A 19,652-nucleotide genomic window follows, 5' to 3' on the forward strand; every position below is an offset into this window, starting at 1 on the left:
TTCGACTACGTCGTCACAGTGCTGATTTCCTGCTGTGCATTCATCGTTTTCGTCACCATCAGTTGCAACATCTCGATGGAGCCGGAACAGGTGCTTTCTGTACGAATGAAGGTTTGCGAAAGTGTAGGGGCAACCGCTAACGCCACAAGTGACGATAAAGTCATTCTCACCACTGTGTACGGCGAAGAGGTGGGCACCGACCAAAGTCAGTTTCAGAGAAAAAAACGGGCATCGCGGGCAAGAAAAAAAAAAGTCGCTGTCCATTGTCCACGTTAGCAGGAAATCGACTGATGATATTTCCACGTCACTGGACACCAACCGTAGGAACTCATTGGCACCGGGGAGAAGTCTTCCAGTCGCGCGCACCTTCGGTTTCGACTAGCCACTAGCGACCAATATATCCGCTGCAGAGTTCAAATGTTCAGACAGTCACCACGACACGAGCAGAGCGACGGGATATAAGGAGCCCACTGATTACCCGAAATTCCGAAACATTGGTGCTGTCCCGCTCCGCTGGAGAGAAAGGAGGAAAAAAAAAAGAGGGACGGGTGGGAGAAGGACTGAGGGAGGAGGAAAAAAGGCGAAAAGGAGCGAGCAGATGTGTAAGGTTTGGCCGCCTATGTTTCTCGCCCTCCCTTTACTCAGCCATAATTTCCCAATCGAGTAGGAGAGTCCATATTGTCAGGTAAAAGAACGACACACGTGCATCTTAAAGGTGTCTTTATTGTCCTTTGTGCTTCGTGCTTATCTTTATTTTACTATGCTTCAATGAACACGCTCGTCATTCGATTTAGGCAATAATGGTTCGGCCTCAGTATTGATCGAACAATTATAACTGCGTTAAAGAAGCATCATATAGGTAGTGGCGTCTGCTCAGCCGATGCATAGAGGAAAGTTTGGGGGAAGTGACGTTACAACAACATATCAGTAAAGTGTGCCCGTGTAACTAGGGCATAAAAAGGAGCATGTGCAATGTCACTAGAAGAAGCACAAAAAGACACTCGCCATTCGTGTAAGGCATAGGACAAGGGGGACCACCTCCCCAACATTTTATTACGAGACGCTGAACAGGGACGCGGCCCCGGGGGGGGGGGGGGGGGGGGGTGCATTGTCTGATTTTTTATTAAGAATAAATGTGTATGGCCACCAATGGATTTCGGGGCTTGTATTGCGTTTTTTCGCACCCATACAGTGGTATTTTATACCATATCTTGTAGTCGGCAGTTACTAGTTTTCCACTAATAGCATGAGCTGCTTGGTTAAACGATTCAGATATTATAGAAATATGACATAAACGGTCGGACAAACACGGTTTCCGGTCAAACTAAAATATGTCAAGAAACATAAAGATCCAGTTGCGACAAGGAATGCGTGTATTCAGTCCCTATGTCCTGCGGCGCAAAATTTATGGAACAAACGGGGCGCTGCCTCAACGCCCATTTCCAAGAACACGAAAATGAGGTAGGGAAAGTTTGAGCCAAGTCCGCGGAGCCACGCTGTCATTCCCATTGTCAAGCACGCCTCGGAAGGTGGAACCTGCTCCGCTGACTTCCCCTCGACCACCAGGTTCGGTGGACACAGATGAAGGAGAGGACGTGAAATTATTGATGTACTGCAGCAGTGACAACATAAGTGCCCCCTCCAGCAGCCTATTTCCAAAAGAGATTATCTTTCTTAGCCCGGAGCTCATTGCCGCCGTCGCCACTGTGTCCCGATTTATGGCGTCCGTGAACCGCGTCAGCGTTCGAGATGCCCCCCCCCCCCCTCCCTCGTACAGGACTCCCTGATCCTCTCACTCGTAGTGACCCTTCCACCCTTTATCCTCTCTACTGCCCCCCTCCTCTTTTCCTCCACAAGTACAGGTATCGAAGTGAACTAAAATGTTGTTGCCAATCATGGAAACCGCGTTTTCCGTCCGTTTATATTATGTTTCTATAATATCTAAATAGTTTGCTACGCGTGTACATATATCTCCCATTTTCGCTTATAAAAATGTACGCAGCAGAAATGTTCATCAGCGTACAATCAATGTTGCACGTATACTAACTTCATATTTCCCTCTGGTTGTATTCAGAACTACATCTATCGTTTAGAATTATTTTGTGTGGACATTAATATTTTCAACACACATATTTAAGCCTATTTAGAAAGTGCTTACGATATATGTATGTAGTTAACGGTTATGCCTTGTCATTTTAAAGTTAGCACTTTGAAAGGGTTTAAACGAATGAAACCGTTTTTGCGTTCTATTGTTTTTGTGTATGGCTACTAACAAGTTTACCAATGGAAAGGTGTCGGCCATTATGGACACTTCCACTGAATAAACGCAATTAAATGCAATATCCGTCCCAAACGGTCGTCAGCTGCCCATTTGGTAACTCTTTCAATGAGATAAAAAATAGAGCTTGGCACGTTTCAGACACTCCACCCCAGGCGTTCACCACACAGGCAACTCAGTATGTACGTAAACAGTTAATAAAACAACCGAGTGCGTATCAGTCTAACAATAACACTCAATATTGGCTGCCACGCGCCGTGTTTCGTCTGGTTACCTTGCTCAAATTTGTTTTTCTCTGGCCAAACTTGTTTACAAAAGCTAATCACAGGCACCTATGTTGAAAGGAAAGGCTGCAGGTTCAGTGCTTATGGGAAAACAGCTTGCTTTCAAGTCAGCTCACGCTGCAGCGAGGACACTAACACAGGTGATAAGGCAGTCACGAGGAAATGAAAAAAAAATAAAAATAAAAAGGGGCCGAGGTGCGATAAAAAACAAAACAAATAGGGATGTTCCTCGGATGACACACCGCCTTCCCAAGGCTGTTTCATTCCATGTTTGCACCTGAAGGCCACCGAAGTTGTGTCGTCCTCCTCGACCACTAAAGACCAATTTCCTGTGCCGGTGGCAACATATTAGCAACGCGATCGCGTGCACACGCGGCGCATTGTTGTTTACACGATTTATTTACCCGTGTAACGTTGTCCGTTTTTTTTTTTTACAATTTTCTGTGATTTGCAAGTATATAGTCCAAAAACCGGGGGAAGTAATATGTCAAAAAAAGTTTGTTCCGGCTTAATATGAAAAAACAGATCAGTCAGCACTGGCCGCGATGGATAGGGGCCAAACACCCTACCGTCCGACTAAAAAAGACGGCCGTTCAACGTCTGACCGAGACGATCCACAAGCTGCCTTTCGAACTTCGCCCTGGGATCACAGCTTAAAAAAGAAAAAGTGCAAAGGGTCATTTGAAATCTTGTACATTTTGCCGTTATAATCTTTCCCGTCTAACAAAACAGTGCTTTCACCTTTATCAGCAGATAGGATTACGATGGATTTGCCCGATTTGAGATCACTCAACGCAGCGCGCTTACCACCACTCAGGTTCGTACGAGTGTTCCTGGCGTCCGACAGGACACGGACAATTCTTGTCCGTGCCAGATTGACACCAGAAAGATCTCTAATGTGAGGCAGTTTCTCCTCAGTCAGAGAATTTGACGCATTCTTTTTATCTCATTTGAAGGTGCTGGTATGACCACGAGCTGCAGGACTGGTGTTCGCCCTGAGCTCAATCGTTTGGCGTCTAGTTTAATCTTACACTTCTGTACTTCTTTTGTTAGGCTAAATTAGAATTTGAACTACAAAGTTTAGTTGCGATGGTGCCTAGCTTTATTGTTAAAAAAACTTTAAATTTATTTTACCGTTATTCTATCCAAACGAGCGAAAACGTATCGACCGTCACCTACCGCCATGCGTCGACCATTGTCTACAATCAAGCTCGGGTGCTGGCCAATGTCACGCCAACCTCGTGCATCCAGCAGGACATCCAGCTATTGAACCTGCAGACGATTCAGTGTGGGACTGTCAAGTAGTGCGGGATGTCGTCTTCCTTCTCCGGTGTAACTTAGCTTGGCACGATACCACTTTCTAAAGTACCTAAACGTCCTCGATAAGCGCTGACGAATCGATAGATAACAAATCGCGTTCTTCTGAATCCCGAGTCACATTTTTCCAGACTTGGACGTAGTTCAACTACTCTACTCAAACTACTGTAGTTTAACTACTTTTTCGAGTAACTTCGTAACTTTCAATTACAACTTGATTTGGGTAATTAGTAGTTTAATTTAGCTACTTTTTTCAGGTAACTTCTACTCAAATTACTAACTACTTTCGAAATTATATAGTGCTAAATTTGCCCATCACGAAAGCTTGAGCGCAGAAATGAATAAGACGCCGGCAGATGAAATGGCATTCCCGAACAACGGGCCCCCTTGTTCAGGAAGGCGTCCCTGGGCCAAGGTGGCGACGAGCAGCCAAAACAAAACACCGGCACGCACGAACGCAGGAAGAGATGCTGAACAAGCCTTGGTCGGGTATTGACCTAATCCGGTAATGCACGCAGGCGCCGCGTTTCCAGCTGCAACCGTGAAAGACGGGGGCACTCTGAAGGCTCGTTCACACTCTTGCAACCGAGTACGACCGAGAGAGACAAGACCAGTTTTTAATCCTTTAACACGTCTTAGGACCAGCTCCGCAGCAGCGCGCCTGGTCCGAAGAAGTCGTAAGAGGATTAAAAACCGGTCTTGTCTCTCTCGGTCGTACTCGGTTGCAAGAGTGTGAACGAGCCTTTAGAGTTGTTGTTTTCGTGTTGTCTGTCTTTAGTGAGTTCTGACTCAAGCGGTAGGTTCCACGGGAGGCGCCACTGGAATGACCTCGCAGCTGGGCGCCTTGTCGTCAGCGCATACGCCTTTGCAAAGCCGGACTCCCCCGCGCACAAACCCTGGTGCGGATAATCCGTTCATGGGAGCACGTTCCCGCTTCCAGCTGCAACCGTATACGAGCGACGATGCTTGTTCACGTAATCCTTCACGTCCTTCCGACCATCCATGCCTGGGAGACCTCCTTTTTGTTAAAAACGATTCGGGCGCGTCAGAATATTGTAGTCGCCGACGAAGATTGCGAGTTACCCTTGGGAGATCCTTTTGTTGGACCCGGCTTCAGCGGCGAAGTATACTTTGGTTCATCTTCTGTTAAACCAAAACAATTTTTTTTTTTCAGTAGCGTAGCACTAGCACTACAACGGGACGGGCAGTCGTCCGGATGATCTCATCGTCGTAGCGCGAGACTTGAACCCTTGACGGTCTGGTGCACTCGCTCAGCTTAAGGTCCGTTCACACTCTTGCAACCGAGTAAGACCGAGAGAGACCAGACCGGTTTTTAAGCCTCTTGCGATCTCTTAGGACCAGCTACGCTGTAGCGCATTCGGCCTTTAGAGGTTGCAAGAAGCTTAAAAACCGGTCTGGTCTCTCTCAGTCGTACTCGGTTGCAAGAGTGTGAACGGGCCTTTACTCTCAGAACGACGTCGGAATAAAGAGGGGCCAGTCATAACAATCTCAACTTGACCAAGAAAAAGAAAAAGAGGAAAGTTTGTTATTAAAGACCCTCTACCCGAGGCAAACCTCAAAAGTTTCGTCATGGACACCTAATATGCCGACACTCGCTTATCCGACCCTGCACAGCCTGTTTCTCAAATTCAACGCTGCCGTTCCATCCAGCCCGTCGGCGGAACGTGTATTTAGCTGGGCTGGGGACCTCTTTAGAGGAAAAAGGGGAAAACTCTCCTATTAAGAACTTTGAAAGTCAATTGCTTCTGCGAGCGCGTAAACTATTTTGGCGAAAACGCAAGCCATAAATAGACTGCATTTATTTTAGGCTCGCAGGGTTTTTCAATGATCAAAACTGCTGTTCATTTTGCTACCACAAAAATATAAAAAAGTAACTTCGAAAGTAACTTCAAAGTAACTCGCTACTTTTTACAGTAGTTAGTAGTTTACTCAATTACTATTGCAAATGCGTAATTTCTACTCTACTCTAATTACTTTTGGCGTCGATACTCAGTAACTTAACTTAACTACCTTTTTTGAGTAATTTGTACATGTCTGCATTTTTCACAGCAACGAAATAAAGTGGCACACGAAGGACACTAAATGAACTTAGGCGCAGTTGTTTTTTTTTTCTTTTGTTTGTTTATTTTTTTAATGTGAAAAAAAGGGGATTGGTCCGGCACTCCTTTATGTGTTAAATTCTGGGGCTAAATCAAGTTTTGTACCACTCAATTTGAGATGCAGATCTTTCTAGTATCTTTTAAGTTGTTTAGTTTTTTGAAATGGATACTCCCCCGCCCCTTTCCTACCTCTCCATTAGCACGTTAGAAGAAAGGTAGCTTTTTAAGTGAAATGATACGCTTTCTCGAAATTTGGTCCGTTCAGTTGAATGTTCAGTTGAATGTTCAGTTGAATGTTGAGTTAAGAAACAAATTTACTTTTAGGTACTTACCTTCAAAACAATTTCGATCCGATGTGCTCTTTCTTCAAATATACATCAGCTTCCAGCGTTTCAATCTTGATGATTATTTTCAGGGCAGTCACTGGCGGGGTATAAAAGGCAGGCGATGTTTCCCCTATCCTGCTGTTAACTATTTTCCCTGATACTGGTTTACGAGAGAATCGACGTCGGCCAACTGATTTGATGGTGACTTTTAATGGCAATGAATTATTAGCGTCGTCTTCTTTTACCTTTACATTCAGAGTTTGATAGCAAACTTCATCGTCTTCTTGGTCTGTGATGTTGATGTTTCAACACTTGCTTCCAGCATGACATTTCTACGTTCCCCAAGAGTTCGGTGTCTCGTAATCCTTGAGGGTGCACGCCCCTCAGTCAATACGCATTGGACGGCAATGATATCGTGAAAGAGACTGGGCGTCCGAAAGATACGCCCTGCGCTTTTTGTACTTTCCGTGACTCCATTCACTCTTGAGCTGAGACTAGAAGCTCCGCCTTCAGCGCGAGCTTCCCGCCCTTGCTAACACAAGTGTGAACGTTCAGGCACGCACAACCAGGGCACTGCAGGAGCCAGCGAGCTCGCGCTGAAGGCGGAGCTTCTAGCCTCAGCGTAACTAAAGCGTAACTGACGATTCACACACTTGCGTTGCGTTCGACCGAGTGCGAAGATTGCTATGGTAAAAGCTGCCTCGGCTCAAAAAAAAACATAAAAAAACTGAGTAAAAACAGTCATTGTTGTAGCCAACGCAGCTGTTGCCATAGCAACCCTGGCAGTTGGTTGGGCTCAACGCAAAAGTGTGAATCGTCCTTAAACGAAGTAAAGACGCGGTCAGACACTGGAAGCCTAGTGTATACATATGTAGTTATGCCGAGCGAAAACCAAGCTAACCGCGATGAGAGCCAAACGTGACCTGGGGTGCTATGTTGCGCTTCTTGGACTCCCAGGAGACTTGGAAGAAGGAAGTGACGTCAACAGCGCAGCAAATTCAGATTGGATGTTGATTTTGTTTTCTTCTGTCAACATCCAATCTGCGTTTGCTCTAGTCGTTGACGTCACTTCCTTCTTCGAAGTCTCCTGGGAGTCCAAAAAGCGCAACATAGCAGCCCTGATCTTCCGACACTGCCGGCTTTATTCTATAAAGCGCTTATGGAGGTGATATGACGGTCAAATCACGGCCAATTGGGCGGCTTCGAAGTGATGCCGGATGTGGAGGCAAACACGCCCCCAATCGTGCCTAAAACATCATGGCTTCCGTACCCACTCTCCAGATCAAAGCAGAGCATAAAAATCTAAACGTTCTAAAATGACCAAAACTCGCTCACAATCTAAACAGTCTTCATTCATCCTTCCGTCAACAAAACCAAATCGCTCGTTACTTCGAAAGCAACTTTATGTGGCGCACTGTTTGGAGGGTAATCCGCTCTCTTCATGACCCCCTCCGACAAAGCGCGATCACTTCAAATGAAGTAAGGGCCGCATTCTTGACAAGTATGATCAACAAAGAAATCAAACAGCGGGAATCGACACAATTTCCATACTTTAGTAGGAAGAGAGCGAAAAAAACGCACAATCAAGCCGTTCTTGAAAACGACCATCGCCACCAACGCGCACCACTCTGACTCCTCCACCACCAAAGGCGTTGCTTGAATTTGGGCACCATTGGAGGCGAGGCACTCCAAACCGCAAGTCTCCCCCGGCTTCACCCAAGTCGCTTCCAAAAGGAGGTCCTATCTTTGTTTGGTGCCGACGGCCATGCAGCTCACCGCTGATAAATTCATATCCGGTCCAAAATTTCTACTTTCGCTGCTGCACACGAGCAACAAAAACACCTACCTTATGACGGCCGATCGAAGCATTTTCTTGGGGAGCGGTTCGAGCTGATTGACAATAAATTTGCGAAGCTTCCTTACATGCCGCTCCTATAGCAATAGTTTATTTTTGAAAAGCCTACATCGCGTAAAGAGGCAGTTAATAAATAAAATAAGCAAAGCAATCTGAAATATAGCAGCAGCACGATATTTTACTGTTATTGCTGTTTGGTACAATAGCTGCAATTTAACCCCTTCCCCGATCATCGTAAACATCTACAGAGCCGATACTTCCCCTTTTGAACAATACAATGATTATACTCTAAGAGGTCTACGCGTGTAAGTCTGCATAGTCTCACTGCTCTCATTTCAGAAACCGCCCAATGAAAAAAAAAATAAGCTGGATACTTTGAAATGATAGTTTTTTTTTTCAAAAGTAGCCTAACTTGCGCGAGCGCACTGGGCGCGAAGGAGGCACTGACCCAGCGCTGTATGCATTTCGCCTACAACAACGCATGCGTAACTTTTTAAAGGGACACGGACAGCTTACAAATTTTTCTATTCATTTTTTGCTTCGCGATTTAATATGGTGTCAGAATACTACCCCCTTAATATTTTGCTACAGAATCACGCATATTTTAATGCCAAGAAACAAAACTGCTCGAAACCGAAACCATCGCACGGAGGTAAGGGAAGTGCCCGAAGTCACGTGGCTATACCCGACCGCGCTTTTTTTTTTTTTTTTTTTTATGCGCAGCAGTTAGACGACAGCGTTGTGGGTACAGTTTGCCGTGAGATTGCCTTACAGTTATTTTTATTCCGCTCGCTGTACTGCACTTCAAGCTTAGTTGTTTTGTCCATTTAAGTGTTGGGATTGAGTAGTGAGTGGCCATGGTCAATGCCCGTGATCGGCTCCGAAAAGAATGCCCCCAAGATGTTGCGTGAAGAGCTGCCTCATAGGTTCTGCATTCGAAAGTGGCACTGTGCGGCAGAGTCTGCACAAGTTTCAGAAAGATCAACGGGATCGGGACCAATACGGGCACCGCAGAAAGCGTACGTTACCCGATTTATATTCTCCTTGGGCATAGGCAGCTTTCTATCGTGGAGCTCGAAGTACGATAGTTTTAACATTGCAATGTTCAGGCAGACGAGGGGGAACTCCTCCTTCGCAGTAATGCAGCGGGTCGACTGTAGGTCGCAAAGTTTGCTGCCGATTTCCTTCCAGCAAAGGCACTCCCGCGTCGAAGTCGGGCAGCACCACGCATTGGGCACATTCGCACCTAGTTAAGAAATCGAACGCATGCATATTCAAATCGAAGTACTCACTTCGTGCTTGACGTCTGCGCGTTCTTCGAAGCTCTCATCAATTCCTGTTCGTTAGACGAGCGATGTCTTCAGCCACGAAAAGAGGCGACGACTCGGTGGCGTCTTCGTGCAAATCGACTTTGTGGTCGGGCGTGTCGTACGGAATGAATCCTAATTGTTTTGATCGGTCCAAAATTTTTCCTTCGAAGGGAGACAGATTTGCCGGTACCTCGAACGACGGTTCTGAAGTATAGAGGACCCACGCTCGTCGTCCGCCGCCATCGCCGTCCAGCCCTCGAGTACCACACGATACGCGATACGGCTCCATGTTGCAAATTACGCAGTGAACGCACAGCATGCTTCCGGTTCTGTGTGCAACTTTTGTTTTTTAATCAACGTATTTGCAGCTCTTTAAAAGCCATAAAAAATGGGTTTCATATTTTTAATATTTATAATATTGATTGTGTCCCTCCAATAACCCGTTACTTTGATTAAATTTGGTGGTCGTGTCTAAACCTTAGAGAACGGCCCGTGACCACGGAGGAGAGAGTGAGCGCGACTCCAACCGGGCAGTTCTCGATCCGGACAGAAAGAAACCAAATTTCGAGCTGCAAATTACGTTCTGTGTAGTTGTGCTCCATACGTCATGTACAACTAAAAACCTTGTCGAGCATAGATACCCTGTCAGTGTCCCTTTAAATGCTTTATGTTTATTGTTATGGAGGCATTCGCAATGGCTTTATTGTAGGCGCAGTGGCCCAGCTGACGCGACTACAACAAATCCTCATGCATTTGTTTTTTTGCGTCGCGTGCTAAGTGAAAAAAAAGCATAGCCTGCGTGGCTGGCCGTAATTAAAGGTGCAACTATGAATTGGTTTGAACCGGCTTACGTTGGTAGAACCGGCAACGGAACCGATATTTGGGGTAATTTCCTCAACCGCAGCCGAGGTGGGATCTAGAACAATGTTGTTCGATCCGAACCGAACCACGTAGATTCGACACCCTTGCAAGATGACCTGCGTCGGGTTGGCACTTAAACCTCCATCCTGTCGTTTCATTTTAACAGAGAATGTGCTGTATGGCTGGAATATATTTAAGAAAACCGACCAGCTTAGGTGACACGCTGCTCCACCACGCTAGGTCGCCACGCTCAGGTGCCATCTTGGGCGCAACATAAAGTTCTACTCTTAAGCTCGAGACACATGCGCGAAAAATCCATCCGATCCGACGTCCGATCCGGCAATACGACTACCTGATCCGAAAAATTTGGTCGCTTCAGACGCCGATTCGGCGATCCGACCTGCGTCCAACGCGCCAGATAGTTTCGCACGGCGGACGGATTGACGGATGCGTCCAGCCAATGACAGCACAGGTAGCGCGAACGTCATGATGACGTACCGGGTCTGGCGAGACGAACAAGAAAACGGGACGGGCGACGGAAAGTTGGACGCTTGGATCCCGCTGACCCATTCAAAAAAGATGGCCCCGGCAAAGAATGCACGCGCTAGCGAGAGCAAGCTCCTAACTTCGCTCGTGCGAGCTAAACCGTCAATCTGAGACCAGCGATCTATGAACGCGGACCTCCGCTGAAGTGCTTGGATCTCCTGGGTGGAGCCGAACGGACCGTCGCGTCGCATGGAAGGTCGGCGATGCGGAGCGGCGTTCGGACTGTCGGAGCGGACGCCGGATCGCACGATTTTGCCGTCCATGCATGTGTTTCGCGCTTTAGGCACCACTCTCGGGCGCCACGATCGAGCGTCACAGATTTGGTTCTTTTTCTTTCGGTGACAGCAAACAACTGAGCTAATAAATACTCGTGAGAACTTGAGCCCCTTTTCTGCAATTATCACAAGGACGTCATAGCCATCCAAGAGCCTACAAAACTCAACGCTTTGCATGCACCCTATTTAAAACCACAACAAAAGGAAACTTCTTTAAACAGCTAACTACTCATTCGAAAGAAAAAAAAAAATATATATAAACTTCTTTTAAACATTCTGATCAACTCGTGGAGCCACAAAATGTGTTGTAAATGAGCTAGGCACATGTCGTCCATGGCAAATACCGCTTGACGCAATCATAACGGGTTTGACAAATCCTAGCCAATAAAAGTAAATGTAAACCAATCTAACAAATAATTGCTCGCGGAACCACACACAGTCTATACCTTGCTCATTCGCAGCACATTTCGGGCCTCTCTGAGAGTATTTGCATGATCAGAGAAAATAATATACTGTGTTGAAAACAAACGCACTGAGTAATTTATCTGCTTGTCTATTAACAAGACGCGATCAATCGTGATATTTACAACTGTGTGATTTTTTCAGGATTGTGACAGCTACGCAAGTACCATAAAGGCGGCTTTTAGGCGCTTGCTGGCTGCTTCAACAAAACTGGAAAAGAGACAACCTCATTAAATGGCTGCCCGATCACTACTGTCACACTTTTTGTCACTTGTCGCCGGCTCCTAGCAACCTTCAGACCAATCTGTGGAAAGGTCAGTCTCTGGGGTCCACCTTTGATATACTTAAAACCGAAGTTCCGTGTTTTTGCATAAGTTCCAAAATCATGTCCACGACAGATATCTAATTAAATTATTACTATCTGTTACTAGGGCGTAATTTTACACCTCTTACAAGAACCATTTTAAGTAAAAAATAAAGTAAATTGGGGAGCCGGTTGGTTTTCGGACAAAGACGACAAAAAGAATAACACACTTAGGACAAATGGACCACGGACACTTCTTTCAACTCGCAACAACACAAATACAAAATAAACGGGGAGAGGAAAAGAGTGACAGAAAAATTGCGTTGTCGGATGGAAGACAAAATGCAAGTATGCCAACTCCGGAGTAAAGAATTCTAACTGATGCTTAATTAAAATGATCGAAGGCGCCTAAATGTTATTATTAACTAACTTCACGCTAAAGGATGCTTTAATTTCTCTGCCAAACCTCTTAAGGCCGGTTCTCACATGCAGCGAAGCGCTAATGTAGCGCTACTCACGTGCTGTCGGGTACTTACCACTTGCCATGAGCAACCGATTTGACAGTGCGATACAAAACTGGTCAATGCTGCCGTCAGCGCGCGCTTAGGGCTAGGTTAGCGCTACGCCTGTAGCGCTCCGCTGCATGTGTGAACAGACCTTTAATGCCTGTTCACGCATGCAGCGGAGCGCTACAGGCGTAGCGCTAACCTCGCGCTAAGCGCGCGCTGACGGGAGCATTGACCAGCTTTGTATCGCACTGTCAAAACGGTTGCTCATGATAAGTGGTAAGCACCCGACAGCACGAGAGGAGCGCTACATTAGCGCTTCGCTGCATGTGGGAACCGGCCTTTATTGTGCCCTCCTAAAATTCTCGTTTGCTCGAAACTCGGAACACAGTCACTGCACGTGCGGGAGTGAATGACAATGGGGTGAAAAGAGTCTGCCGAAGCTTTTGAAACTACCCCGTGGTGCTCGCGGAGTCGGTGGTTAATGCACCTGCCCGTTTGCCCAAAGTATTTTTACCACGCCCCAAAGGAGCAGGATAAACTTTCTGCTGTACGTACGTGCTGCACGAAAACAGATCTGATAAGATGCCCGCGAATACACATTTCGTTTTTCCATCGTTCCCCATTTGAGGCACGTTTGGGCGTCATAGGCTGGCTTTTTGAGGATGCTGAATGTTTTGTGAACATGTAAATCATTCTCACATATTGAAATCATCACATCTCGCGCATGCGTTCTGCGCTTCTTATTTTTGAAACCGAGAATAAGTGTTTAAAGTACGTTTACTGGGTGTGGGGATGCATCGCAGCGCTCCAGTGAATGTTTACTTTGCCACAGGCTACAGCCAAACAATTTCGACAGCTCAAATGGGTGACGGCTAGGGCGAGCCTTCCAGGTTCGTAAAACATTCACCCGGAAGGCTGGCTTTGCGACGGGCCAAAAAACCTGCTGCTCATAGAGGGCTTTTCTAGGATTATCCTCCCAGAAGAAGCCGCTACAAAGGGGACCTTCTACTCTGCCTTACCGTGCAACTAGACTAGAGGAAAAGGGCAAAAAAGAGGGCGAGAAGGAAGAGTATTTCTGCAGCGCATCCTTTGTTGAAATGCCCAGCATAGCCATGACGAAAGAAGCTGGAGGCGGATTTCTATCTATGGTAAACACTCGGGCCAAGGATCTTCCTTTGTGAAAGTGAGCCCTGACGACCAGCAAGTGAAGATTTCGGCAATTCTCTCAGGGAAATCCGAGCTTTTATAGATGACAAATTAGTCATCCACAAATCTAAAGGCTGTGCAGCTATTGGAACTGGCTTCCAATCGCTGTTTAATTGCCCTATCAACAAACGAAATGTAAACCTCACTGAAAATAGGGGCTAAAAAGGACCCAATGCAGACTCCGAAAGCCTGAAGAATGCACAGACAAGCATGTCAGTAAGTTGCTCCCGTCCGGATTGCAGAAGGTTTATGCTGTCCCTTTGGGCTATCGTAAACAATGCATTAGGCAAACGGACAGGTGCAATATTAACCACCAACTCAGCGAGCTTTACGTGGAAGTTTCATAAGCTTCGGCAAACTATTTTCACCCCATTATCATTCACTCCCGCACGTGGGGTGGCTGTGTTCCGAGGTTTGAGTAAACGAGAATTTTGGGAGGGCACAATGACAGGTTTGACAGATAAATTATATAACGCTTCAGCATGAGATCAGTTGATAATAATGTTTTGGTGCTTTGAATCCTTTTAACTAACGATGAGATAGAATTCCTCCGGATTCCCAAAATGGAGGAAGCGCACAAAGTAAGCTGTGGAGACAGGACACCAATTACATCGGTGAGACGGGTAGACGAAGAAGCACCTGTCTGAAGGAACACAAAAGAGACGTTGCCAATTCGACACACGCCCACCGGCGAAGTTCAACCTTGTCGATAATTGCTGGACGACGGGTATCGTGGTATATCCACCATGACTCCACGGCGTGGACACTCAAGCGTGGCCCCCTACCGGACGTATACAGGGATATTTTGGATAAGTAGACCGGTTAGGGGGGGGGGGGGGACCCTCTCCATCGCGGCGAGTGTTAAGCCAGAGTAAACGTTTTTAAAACTAAGCTGGACCAACGCCCGTCCAACAACACTTCCTTTGATTTTCTGTCTTCAATACTCTCAGTCAGTCCTGCCAAGTCCTTTACATGCGTGCGGGCACGCTTGGATACTACTGTATTTACAATGATGTGCGAAAAAGTTACGTGTTTTGTAACTTATAAAACTTCAACCAAGAAGATCGTAGTAGAAGGCATGCGCAAGGAAAGCGATATTCGCCAGGCGCTTCTAGCGTCACCATTCAAGGAACTCGTGAACGAGAGACTGCTTATTCAGGTAAGTTACTATATTTAATATCCTGTTTCTGAAAACTTCACTTAACGGTTAGCAGTTTTGGCAGCTTGCTTGTAGTTAGTTTTGTGTTTTGTTCGCGCTTCGCTCAGAAAACCACCGAAGTGGTTATTGCCAAGTCAAAAGGACACTGAGTCTGTCGATCGATCGGTCGTACGTTAAATCAAGGGCTTATAAAAAAGTTCCAATTTTCTTGCTTTAAATTGGAACTTTTTATAAGCCCTTGATCTTAGGTACGACCGATCGACAGACTCAGCGGTCCTTTTGACATAACTTAGCAACCAATTTACCGCAAGAAAATTGGTAGTGTTAGAGGCCAAGCATACTCCTGCTTCCTCCAAGTGACATTCTTAATATTTAGAGCTATGCGTGATAAGCATAGTAGTTATTTCCCTTAAGTTTGCCTTTCCCACCGTTTAGTAATGAAACTAAGCAAAAAATAGTTTTGGTCTTGTAATATTTTCCACAATTCTATGCATTTAGATAATCGAATCAAAGCGTTAATTACATTTAGTCAGTTTTCTCGGTTACCAAATATTTTTCAAGTATCGAGATATGTATAAAAAGTTCTAGCACCTGAAGATTTGAGATGGTTTTTTTTAAATTGGTCACGACTTTATTTTCCTAAAACGAGATTGTAAATATAACAAAAACAAATAAAAAATAGAAAACAAAGACGTTTCGGCGCGCAGTGTAGTTATAACCGTGCATAAATTTTACGCAGCCATGAAGCTAACATATTCTAGTTAACAAATAAGCGGTGCCAACAGCAAATTAACGTGTGATTTAGTTATATCAACACAATAAGAGGAAGTAAAAAAGTGAGCAACGTGATACACTCTAAAAACGTCTGTGCGTCTAATTTTCCGCACAACACTTGATTAGCCAATCACCGCAACTTAAGGAGGCAGCTGAGCGAATGACGATGCCGAACTTTATGATTTGACCAAAAACGCAGTCTGAGTTGTGACATTAAGCGAGCAAGCGCGACGTTTTGCACTGCTTAAGGGGCCCTGCAGTCATATTTAAGCGTCTACTTTTTTTTTGCGGTTTCCACGTCCCTTGGGGTTTGGGCAAGCCAGCGGGCACGGAGAGAGTAACTAAATATCAGTGCGTCATATTTTAACCGGACGACGCGGAAACCTCCTTCACCGACAGGGGCGACCCGCGGTACCGAAAACGCGCAAAATGTGACGTTTTAGGTCCTGGGCTTACTACTGGTCAGAGCCGCTAAAAGCATCTTTTTAGTCGAAATACAAAATATAAGCGCCGTGAACCGTTTCAATTATTTATAAAAGTAGTTTTTGTTCAGTATTTTATATCCGAAAAGAAACGAATGCAGCTTATAAAGTACGAAAACAAGAAATGACCTGTCGACATACCCGCCACCAAGCGGTGGAAAAGGCGGCGTATACTAGAAAAGGGTAGTGGGATCAGGCGCCGACACAGAAAAGTCTCGCATGTACGCGGCGGCGCTGCGGTCGTTTACGGACTGGAGGATCCGACCGGCTCCGTGTGTTCCGAAGGCCTTCGGCGAGAAGCTTTGCCTCGCGGTTTGGCCGTTTCGCGGTATGGCAGAGCGAAGTGGCTCCCATTCTGAACTGATTTTTACCCCGCGTTTGCTGTCGTTTGTGGCCAATGAAGTGCCACGCCAAATTAGTCTCTAATCGCGCAGCAAACGCAATGAGCACCGCTCTGGCCGCCCGCTACATACAGCCTTTCAACACGTGCTTTAGTGGCGCCCTCTCGAGCCGTCGACACAGAGTGCTGCAGCCGTGAGGCGCTCGATGAGCTCACTATTCCTACTCTAGTTCACGGCCACTCAAGCCGGGACATACTACGTCATGATGGAGGTTATTTTTTGCTTGTTTTTGTAATTTTAATTTGCCTATAACTTTTGAAATAAAGCGAATTTCGAGAAAAGAAAAGTTTCATTAAGTTACTACGTTCACTGCGCTCAGGTTCGGTGCAAATTAAAAACCAGTAAAAAGTCCTTGCAGGGCCCTTTTAATGTCACAACTCAGACTGCGTTTTTTGGTCTAAACATTTGTTTTGGCGTCGTCATTCGCTGAGCTGCCTCCGTAAGTTGCGGTGATTGGCTATCCGGGTGTTGTGCGAAAAAAGTAGATGAACGGACGTTTTTTAGTATGTACGACACTTTCCATGAGGCAATCGCGTCCCGTTTTGCCGAAAAATTTTGTCCCACGTTGAAGCCAAGATGATTGGGTTCAGACAACAAGACATCCGGCTATTCGATTTGGACTTAGAGTGAGCTAGGGTAGATTTTTTTCAAACTAGAGCAGGGAGGCTTTATGCGTTCAGTACTCAACTTCTGCAACTCTACATTTTCGCTATTGCGCCCAAAGACGTCGTCCATAAGCTTTTTTTTTCAGTAATGCATTTATTTATTTCATTTCCCACTGTTCGTTCAAATGCTTGCGCTAAAGGCGCCAACAAAAGGCTAACAATTGTCGGTTGGAGAAGGTCCCCGTCCCCTTTTTCTGTCAAACACAAAACAAAGAGCTCTCTTGCCAGACAAACGTTTCCCTGTCTAAAAAAAGTATGGCTTACAAGAAACTATGATTTCTCTTTGAACATGTTCCACAATTCACTGCGGCTAAAAATATGCCAAGAAAGTGTTAAATTTTAAGTACGCTAAAGTACTTTATGCTAGAGTAGTGTTGAAAATGTTTAAAATTAAATTTTACGGGTTAAAAAAAATTGAGGAAAGACGCGGAAAATCCGTTTTCGGACCTATAGGCTATGCTATTTGGTGGATACTATGTGCAAGTATAATCATAGGCATTCATTTTTTAATTGAAAAAAATTTATTAATGCATTTTTGAATTTGTGTAATTACGGTCTAAATTTATATTGGTAACTTGAAGCCGTCTGTACTTCAAGACAGGCTGTGTTCCGAGATATTAATCTCTTAATTCAGCACTCAATCCCGATGAGCACGCATACATTATACCACGAATATCAGCCCAAATGCTTTCCATACGTAGACTCTTAAGAAATGCCTGAGCGTCTACTTACCCGCAGAACACTCTAAGAGCCAATGTCTGCGATCTACGAAATCAGCTCAGCGAATGATGAGCCGGAACATCTGTTTAGACCTAAAAATTAAGTCTGCGCTGTGGCATTACGCAATGCAGGTATGACGTTTTGCATTGCGTAGTGCCACAGCATAGATTTAATTTTAAGGTCTAAACGGATGTTCCACCTCATCATTCGCTGCGCTGATTCCATGTATCGCAGAGATTGGCTCTTTTAGTGTTTTACGGGTAAGTAGACGCGTAGGCATTTCTTAGAGCGTATGACGCAGTCGTTTTGTACGACATTCCTTATGACAACGGGACGGAACTGATAACAGCCACAAGCGAGAGCAAAAGTTATTATTTCCGCCCCGTTGTCGTACGAAATGTACACGCAACGGGATGTCACGCCAATGTTGGCTTTGTCGCTGACCTGCGTGCTTTTGTATGCGGCAACCAGAGGTAGGTAAGAAATTCATTAAACGATTCAAAACTTCTTGAGGAGACACACTCACAGCTACATGATATGATGGAGACAGAGGGGAACGTAAAGGGCAAGGGAGAGGAGGTCTTAAACACATAGTTATAGAAAATGGTTTATAAATGCTTGCTTTTTTATATTAGAACCACTGTATGAAACTGAAGCTTAATCTGGAATTGTATGTGTGCTCAGAAACTTGATATAAGCATGTGAAGGTTGTGCTTACATCCCTCTGTATAGTCACGGTATTTAAGGTTGGGAACCGGAAGCATTCCCTAGTATAAAGAGGACTAAGATGCGCTCTGTTCGTAATTCTTAAACTTCAAATAGCCTGCAGCACGAAGCTTTTACATGTTTAAAAGTGCTGCAAAGACCCTTGAGTCTTCTTCTGGAAAAGGGTTATAACACGTCTTCTATTGTTTCAGGTCAAAGATAAGGATGTTGGTTTGTTTGTCGACGTGGAGGGAAGCGTGGAAGCAAACGACATTTTGAACCTGACTGTAAACCCCCTTGTCGGTGAGGACATTCGACAGGAGGAGCCAAACAAGTTTGTATTGCATTTTCATTCAAATTTATTGATTGTCGCACACACTTCCGACCACACAACCGGCTATGGAAATACGAGCATGTGTTCCCTCACAAGTGCATTTAACGATCACTTTCATTTTAACTACTCAAGGCAAGCTCAGATTCTGTGAAACTTAAGGTACAAAAAGAAACGTCCCTTTTGCTTCTACGCACAAGTAGCACTCCTGGCGACTATGATATAGCGTCGTTGATTGTCCGCTTGGTTCAAGACACCGATCATAGTCAAAGCCCCTAAAATGAGAGTACTGTGTACAATTTAGCATAGACGCCGAATGCTTGAAAAGAATTGCGATTTACGAAACCGTTAGATGTTCCCTCCCCAAACCGCATTGATTTGGTACTAGCAGATGACCAGGGTTTCTTGCATAACAACCATCTGTGAGTGTTTTATATCATGATTGTCACTTTAGGCACCTATTGCGGACAAAATGGGTAGTGAGGGTCGTTTCTAAATCTGGGAGATAGACCAAACTACTCTTTCAAATTCCAGCATGTGAAAGCGACCAAGAGATATTACGCATTTGATCTAAATTGCAGCGGGTTGCACTATAAAAACCGTGGGCTTTTCGGTCAAGCACACCGCTACTAGTTCTTACAATATATGAAATAAAACTAGCAAATAAAGAGGCTCTTATGTATTTTCTTATACAAAAAATGCCGTGTGTGGTGTAGGACTCGGCTGATGTTCCGACACCTTGCAATCAAACGCGGATCCTAT

Source organism: Ixodes scapularis, unplaced genomic scaffold (genome assembly GCF_016920785.2).
Source record: "Ixodes scapularis isolate PalLabHiFi unplaced genomic scaffold, ASM1692078v2 PGA_scaffold24__2_contigs__length_7659602, whole genome shotgun sequence".
Classification (NCBI taxonomy): domain Eukaryota; kingdom Metazoa; phylum Arthropoda; class Arachnida; order Ixodida; family Ixodidae; genus Ixodes; species Ixodes scapularis.